General features: G+C 39.3%; 1 pseudogene across 1 annotated transcript; it reads left to right on the plus strand.

Annotated features, from left to right (window-relative positions):
• Nucleotides 1-6,989: 6,989 nt before the first annotated feature.
• Nucleotides 6,990-7,516, plus strand: LOC308426312 (ADP-ribosylation factor-like protein 5A; annotated as a pseudogene). The gene has a single exon. The product of its transcript is annotated as an ADP-ribosylation factor-like protein 5A (transcript).
• Nucleotides 7,517-7,922: the final 406 nt, after the last annotated feature.

A 7,922-nucleotide genomic window follows, 5' to 3' on the forward strand; every position in this document is an offset into this window, starting at 1 on the left:
CACGCGTTCAACTCATTTGACGTCTCATGGTTTTTTTGCTCTCTAACTGGTGAGTATCACTGCTCTGCCAGGTTTGCAGCCTGTGATTTGCTCCCACTCTGCAGCTGTCTCTTCAGTCTGACGATTGTTCCCTTTGCTATTCAGACTTAATGTCATGCAATTCCATTATCAAATCTTGGGGTGGTTTCTCAAGTTAATGGAGTCCTTTTCAGAGTGCTTGGTTTCTTCCTCCCTCTCCTGCCCTCCTTTCCTTCCTTCCTTCCTCCCTTCCTTCCTTCCTTTCTTTTTCTTCCTTCTTTTTCCTTTTTTCTCTCTCTCTTTCTTTTTTATCTTTTGTTCATCCATCTGTCCTTCCCTCCCTCCTTCCTTCCTTGCTTTCTTTTTCTTCTTTCTTTCTTTCTTTCTTTCTTTCTTTCTTTCTTTCTTTCTTTCTTTCTTTCTTTCTTTTTTTTTTTTTTTTTTTTTGTGACAGGTCTTGCTGTGTAGCCCAGGCTGACGTTGAATTTACAGGGATCTGCCTTTGCCTCTTGAATGCTGAAACTAATGGCCTGGCCACCATGGCTGGCTTGTTGTCTTTGGTCCAATTTCCAGTGAGTTTTGTACAGGGCCAGAGACAGGAATTCGGTTTCACTCTTCTAACCCAAACTACATTCCTCTTTTGGATGCAGTTTCCCATTTTACTTTCTTACAACTTTGTTTGTTAAGAAAAAACCAGAAATACATGTACAGATTATTAAAAAGCATTTTAGCATAAAAATATATGAATATATTTTTGTCAGTACTTGATTTTTTTTAAAGGTTTGATAGTATGCATTGAAATCTTACTATTTACAATGATCATAAAGTACATGTAAAAAAATAACATGGAAATAGTCAAAGTTTTCTTGGTGTGTAAAGATTAAACAATGATTTTTAACTACCAAAAATTGCCACAAGGCTATCTTCTTAGCTCTAGAGTTATTAGTGATTTAAGGTCTAGGTGAACCCTACTTTGAGAGGGTGCTATACACTTATTGTTTTTTTGTTTTTTGTTTTCTAAAAAGGACTGAGGCTTCCACTTTTGGCCTTTCTTTTCTTTTCTTTTCTTTTCTTTTCTTTTCTTTTCTTTCTTTCTTTCTTCCTTTTTCTTTTCTTTCTTTCTTTCTTTCTTTCTTTCTTTTTTTTTTTGAGCTTCATATGGTCTGTGAGTTGCTTCTTGGGTATTCAGAGCTTTCTAGGGATAGTATCAAGTTATCAGTGACTGCCTATTACATCTGTTCTTTTGTGACAGGGTTACCTCACTTAGGATGATATTCTCTAGATGCATCCATTTTCCTAAGAATTTCATAAAGTCGTTGTTTCTAATAGCTGAGTAGTACTCCATTATGTAAATATACCACAATTTCTGTATTCATTCATCTACTGAAGGACATCTGGATTCTTTCCAGCTTCTAGGTATTATAAATAAGGCTGTTATGAACATGGTGGGGCAGGTGTCCTTATTGTATGTTGGAGCATCTTTGGGGTATATTCCCAGAAGTGGAATAACTGGGTCTTCAGGTAGGACTATGTCCAATTTTCTGAGGAACCTCCAGACTGATTTCCAGAGTGGTTGTATCAGCTTACAACCCCACCAACAGTAGGGGAGTGTTCCTCTTTCTCCACATCCTCGCCAGCATGTGCTGTCATCTGAGTTTTGGATCTTAGCCATTCTGACTGGTGTGAGGTGAAATCTCAGGGCTGTTTTGATTTGCATTTCCTTAGGTGCTTCTCAGCCATTCAATATTCCTCAGCTGAAAATTTTTTGTTTAGCTCTGTCGCCCATTTTTAAAATAGGATTGTTTGATTCTCTGGAGTCTAATTTCTTGAGTTCTTTGTATATATTGGATATTAGGCCTCTATCAGATGTGGGATTGGTAAAGACCTTTTTCCAATCTGTTGGCTGCCGTTTTGTTTTTTGTTTTTTGTTTTTTTTGACAGTGTCCTTAGCCTTACAGAAACTTTGCAATCTCATTAAGTCCCAATTCTTGATTCTTGATCTTAGAGCACAAGTCATTGGTGTTCTGTTCACGAAGTTTCCCCCTGTGCCTATGTGTTCTAAGGTTTTCCCCACTTTCTCTTCTAATAGTTTCAGTGTACCTGGTTTAATGTGGAGATCTTTGATCCAATTGCACTTGAGCTTTGTACAGGACATAAGAAAGGGTCTATTTTCATTCTTCTGCATACTGACTGCCAGTTGAGCCAACATTTGTTGAAAATGCTCTTTTTCCACTGAATGTTTTCATCTCCTTCGTCAAAAATCAAGTGACCATATGTGTGAGAGTTTATTTCTGGATCTTCTATACTGTTCCATTGATCTACCTGCCTATCTCTGTACCAGTACCATGTGGTTTTTAACACAATTGCTCTGTAATATAGCTTGAGGTCAGAAATGGTGATTCCCCTGGAAATTCTTTTACTATTAAGAATAGATTTCGCTGTCCTAGGTTTTTTCTTATTCCAGATAAATTCGAAAATTGCTCTTTCCAACTCTATAAAGAATTGGGTTGGAATTTTGATGGGGATTGCATTGAATCTGTATATTATTTTCAGAAAGATGGGTGCTTTTACAATGTTGATCCTTCTAATTCCCGAGCATGGAAGTTCTTTCCATCTTCTAAGAATTCTTCAATTTCCTTTTTCAGAGATTTAAAGTTCTTGTCATACAGATCTTTTTCTTGCTTAGTTAAGGTCACATCAAAGTATTTTAAATTATTTTTGACAATTGTGAAGAGTGTCTTTTCCCTAATTTCTTTCTCAGCATGTTTATCCTTTGAGTAGAGGAAGGCTACTGATTTGTTTAAGTTAATTTTATAACCAGCCATTTTGCTGAAGTTATTTATCAGCTATAAAAGTACTCTAGTGAGATTTTGGGGGTCACTATACTATCATATCATCTGCAAATAGTGATATTTTGACTTCTTCCTTTCCAATTTGTATCCCTTTGACTTCTTTTTCTTGTCTAATTGCTCTGTCCGGAACTTCCAGTACTATAGTGAAATAGGTAGGCAGCCTTGTCTAGTCCCTGATTTTAATGGGATTGCTTCACGTTTTTCTTCATTTAGTTTGATGTTGGCTACTGGTTTGCTGTATATTGCTTTTATTGAGTTTAGGTATGGGCCTTAGATTCCTGATCTTTCTAAAACTTTTAACATGAAGGGATGTTGAATTTTGTCAAATGCTTTCTCAGCAGCTAGTGAGATGATCATGTGGTTTTTTTCTTTGACTTGGTTTATATGGTGGATTATGTTGGTGGATTTACATATATTAGACCATCCCAGCATCCCAGGGATGAAGCCTACTTGATCATGGTGAATAATCCTTTTGATGTGTTCTTGGATTCAGTTTGCAAGAATTTTATTGAGTATTTTTGCATCAATGTTCATAAGGGAGATTAATCTGAAGTTCCCTTTGCTTGTAGGGTCTTTGTGTAGTTTAGGAATGAGAGTTATTGTGGCTTTGAAGAATGAGGCTGGTAGTGTTCCATCTGACTCTATTTTGTGGAATAGTTTGGAGAGTATTGGAATTAGGTTTTCTATAAATGTCTGATAGAATTCGGCACTGAACCCATCTGGTCCTGGGCATTTTTGTTTGGGAGGTTTTTGATGACTGCTTCTATTTCTTTAGATGTTATGGGTTTAGATGGTTTATCTGGTCCTGATTTAACTTTCGTATCTTGTATCTATTTCCTCCAGATTTTCCAGTTTTGTTGAGTATAGGCTTTTGTAGTAGGATCTGATGATTTCTTCAATTTAATTGGTTTCTGTTGTTATGTCTTCCCTTCCATTTCTGATTTTGTTAATTTGGATACTCTCTCTTTGCCCTCTTGTTAGTCTGACTGGGGGTTTATTGATTTTGTTAATTTTCTCAAAGAACCAGCTCCTAGTTTTGTTGATTCTTTGTATGGTTCTTTTTGTTTCTTCTTGGTTTATTTCTGCTCTGAGTTTGATTATTTTCTGCCGTCTACTCCTCTTGGGTGTATCTACTTTTTTTTTTTTTTTTTTTTTTTTTTTTTTTTTTTTTTTGTTCTAGAGCTTTCAGCTGTGCCGTCAAGTTGCTAGTGTATGCTCTCTGTAGTTTCATTTTGGAGGCACTCAGAGCTATGAGTTTTCCTCTTAGTACTGCTTTCATTGAATCCCATAGGTTTGGGTATGTTGTGCTTTTATTTTCATTAAATTCTAGAAAATCCTTAATTTCTTTCTCTATTTCTTCTTTGACTATGCTATCATTGAGTAAAGCTTGTTCAGCTTCCATGTGTATGTGGGCTTTTTGTTGTCTTTGTTGTTATTAAAGATCAGCCTTAGTCCATGGTGATCTGATAGGATGCATGGGAGTATTTCAATCTTCCTATATCTATTAAGGCTTGTTTTGTGACCGACTATATGGTCAATTTTGGAAAAGGTGCCGTGAAGTGCTGAGAAGAAAGTGTATTCTTTTGTTTTATGATGAAATGTTCTGTAGATGTCTGTTAATTCCAGTTGGTTCATAACCTCTGTTAGTTTCACTGCATCTCTGTTCAGTTTCTGCTTCCATGATCTGTCCATTGGTGAGAGTGGGGTGTTGAAGTCTCCCACTATTATTGTGTGTGGAGCAACGTATGTTTTGAGCTTTAGTATGATTTTTTTTATGAATATGGGTGCTCTTGAATTTGGAGCATATATGTTTAGGATTGAGACTTTATCCTGATAAATTTTTCCTGTAATGAGTAAAAAGTGTCCTTCTTTATCTTTTTAAAAAAACTTTTGGTTGAAAGTCTACTTTATTTGATATTAGAATGGCTACTCCAGTTTGCTTCTTGGGGTGATTTGCTTGGAATTTTTTTTCCCAGCCTTTTACTCTGAGGTAGTGTCTGTCTTTGTCTCTGAGATGATTTTCCTGTATGCAGCAAAATGCTGGATTCTGTTTATGTATTCAGTCTGACTCTTTATTGGGGAACTGAGTCCATTTATGTTAACAGATATTAAGGAATACTGATTGTTGTTTCCTGCTATTTTTGCTGTTAGAGGTAGAATTATGTCTATGTGTCTTTCTTCTTTTGGTTTTCTTGCTTAGTTATTTTCTTGCTTTTTCTAGGGTGTAGTTTCTCTCCTTGTGTTGGGCTTTCCATCTATTATTCTTTGTAGGGCTGGATTTGTGGTCAGATATTATGTAAATTTAGTTTTGTCCTGGAATATCTTGTTCTCTCCATCTATGGTGATTGAAAGTTTTGCTGGATATAGTAACCTGGGCTGACATTTATGTTCTCTTAGTGTCTGTATGATGTCTGTCCAGGATCTTCTAGCTTTTATAGTCTCTGTTGAGAAGTCGGGTGTGATTCTGATTGGTCTGCCTTTATATGTTTCATGTCCTTTTCCCCTTACTACTTTTAGTATTCTTTCTTTGTTTTGAACACTTGGTATTTTGACTATTATGTGTCGGGAAGAATTTCTTTTCTGGTCCAATCTTGTTATCTGTGGTCTTGTTGTCAGTGACTGGCACCTGTCTCTCCTGTGGATCTGAGGGCCCGTGGGCTCAAGAAGAAAATTGCTTCTGAGTGTTCAGCTTTTTGTGGGTGAGCAGTGAGTTCTGGTGGCAGTGACTCAGTTGTCTCTGTGGGCTCAGGTGTGGAAGCTCTTGTGAGGCTGTTCTGGTGGCTCAGTCCTCTGCCCACTGGTCCTGAGTACTAGTGGTGGGGACCTGGCTCTTTCTCCAGGCCCAAAAGGACCCTTTTCCAGTGAGCACAGCATTCTCTGCCCACTGAGAACTCCAGTTGTGTCTGGTGCAGGTATAAAAGCACTTGTGGAGCTGATCTTCCAGAACCGCCTTTCCCAGGCATATCAAGATTCTCTCTGACACAGGCCCGGGCACCACTGCTGAGCCCTCTCTGTGCTCTGGGTGCTCACGGCCCAGCCTCACCAAGCCTGTGCCCCAGGTTCTTCCACCTTCATGGAACCATTCATAAAGAAAGAGTTACATCTATGATGTCTGTTTTTGACATCTCTGAAACAACAACAATTACCACCACCAAACAGAAAGACATAAGCACCAGGGCTCCCCCACCCCCTGCTGTTCACCGTCCTGTTCTGCATACCTGGGTCAGCAAGAAGACGGTTTTGTTCTGTGACCCTGAAGTATAGCTTCAGGTCTGCTGTGATTTCTGCAGCATCTCTTTCTACTGGGGATTGCTTTTGTTATTTCGAGTCTTTCATGCTTCCAAGTCCACTTCAGGATTGTGTTTATTTCTCTGATGAATGTTGTTGAAATTTTGATCAGTATTGCACTGAATCTGTGTTGGGTAATAATAAAGCCCATTTTTCTTGGTATGAATTCTGCCAGGCTATGTGTGTGGAAGGTCTTTCCATTTCTGGTGTCTTCTTTAAATACTTTCTTCATGTTTTACTCAAACATTTCACTGTGGGAGGTTTTCACTTCTTGGCTTGTTTTATTCCTACATGGTGAATGGAATTTTTCCAGATTTCTTTCTTAATAAGTTCCTTGTTGAAATGTAGGCAAGCTTCTGGCTCCGGAACTTGATCCTGTTGCTTTGCCCATAGCATGCGTACTAAGGGTTTTTCATTGGGGTCCTTAGGATCTTTTAGGTTCATAGTTACATTGTCTGAAGATAGAGAAAAATTTGACTTCTTTCTTACTTGTGTTTTTTATTTTTTATTTTGCTTTATTGTTTTGGCTAAAATATCTAGCATTATGTTAAATAAAAATGGGCAGAAGGGAGCCGCCGCTGGAAAGGAGCTGGGGGAGGACGGTAGCCTGTGATGCTCTTGATGCTTGAGCAGACAAAGCAGGAGGGGACGTCCGTGAGTCAGGCAGCGGGCCTTGCACGGGGCTAGGCGGCCTGAGCTGCGCCTTGCCGGTTCCTGGAAGCAGGCGCGGGGCAAGCACGGGAGGCCCCGGGGGGCAAGCACGGGAGGCCCCGGCTCGTCCTTCTGCCCCGCAGCCTGAGCCCAGGCGGCTGAAGGGCTCACTGCCCGAGGATGGGAATTCTCTTCACCCGGATCTGGAGACTGTTCAATCACCAGGAGCACCGAGTTATTACTGTTGGGCTGGACAATGCCTGGAAGACTACCGTCCTTTACCTGTTTTCCATGAATGAAGTTGTACATACATCTCCTACAATAGGAAGCACCGTGGAAGAGATTGTGGTTAATAACACACGTTTCCTGATGTGGGATATTGGTGGCCAAGAATCCCTTCGCTCTTCCTGGAACACTTACTATACGAACAGTTTGTAATAGTTGTGGACAGCGCAGAGAAAGAATTTCTGTAACCAGAGAAGAGCTCTACAAAATGCTAGCCCACAAGGACCTAAGAAAGGCTGGGTTGCTGATTTTTGCCAATAAACAGGTGTTAAAGAATGCATGGCAGTAGCAGAAATCTCCCAGGTTTGAAGCTCACTTCTCTAAAAGACCACCGAAGGCATATCCGAGCATGCTGTGCTCTTACTGGCGACGGGTTAGGCCAAGGACTTGAACGGATGATGTCACGGCTGAAGATCACATGATCTCTTCTGACCCCTTTTCATGGACTCTGTATAAACAAAGTGCTGGACTTCATCTGAAAGCTGCAAAAAATGGTTTAGATATATTTATAATAAATTGCCTTTCTATAAGAAGAAAAATTAAGACCACTTATTTGAAAACGACGATGAAATGTTGCCATCCGGCTCACTCGTTCCTTCCAAACCTGTGAAGGGTATTTTCTCATGATGAATCCTCTCAGGATGTGTTAGAGTTCTGGTGAATACAAAGAGAGAGGAAGACATTTGAATTTGGAGCTTTATTTCAGTGCGACTCTCCCACCCAGTCCAAAGTTGAATGTTCCCTTTTCATTACATCGAATCAGCACAGATACTGTTTCCAGTTTAAAAAAAAATTATGGCGAGTATTTTGCTTCAAGTTGAATATGTA

The sequence above is a fragment of the Micromys minutus genome (assembly GCF_963924665.1).
Source record: "Micromys minutus genome assembly, chromosome: 10".
NCBI lineage: Eukaryota > Metazoa > Chordata > Mammalia > Rodentia > Muridae > Micromys > Micromys minutus.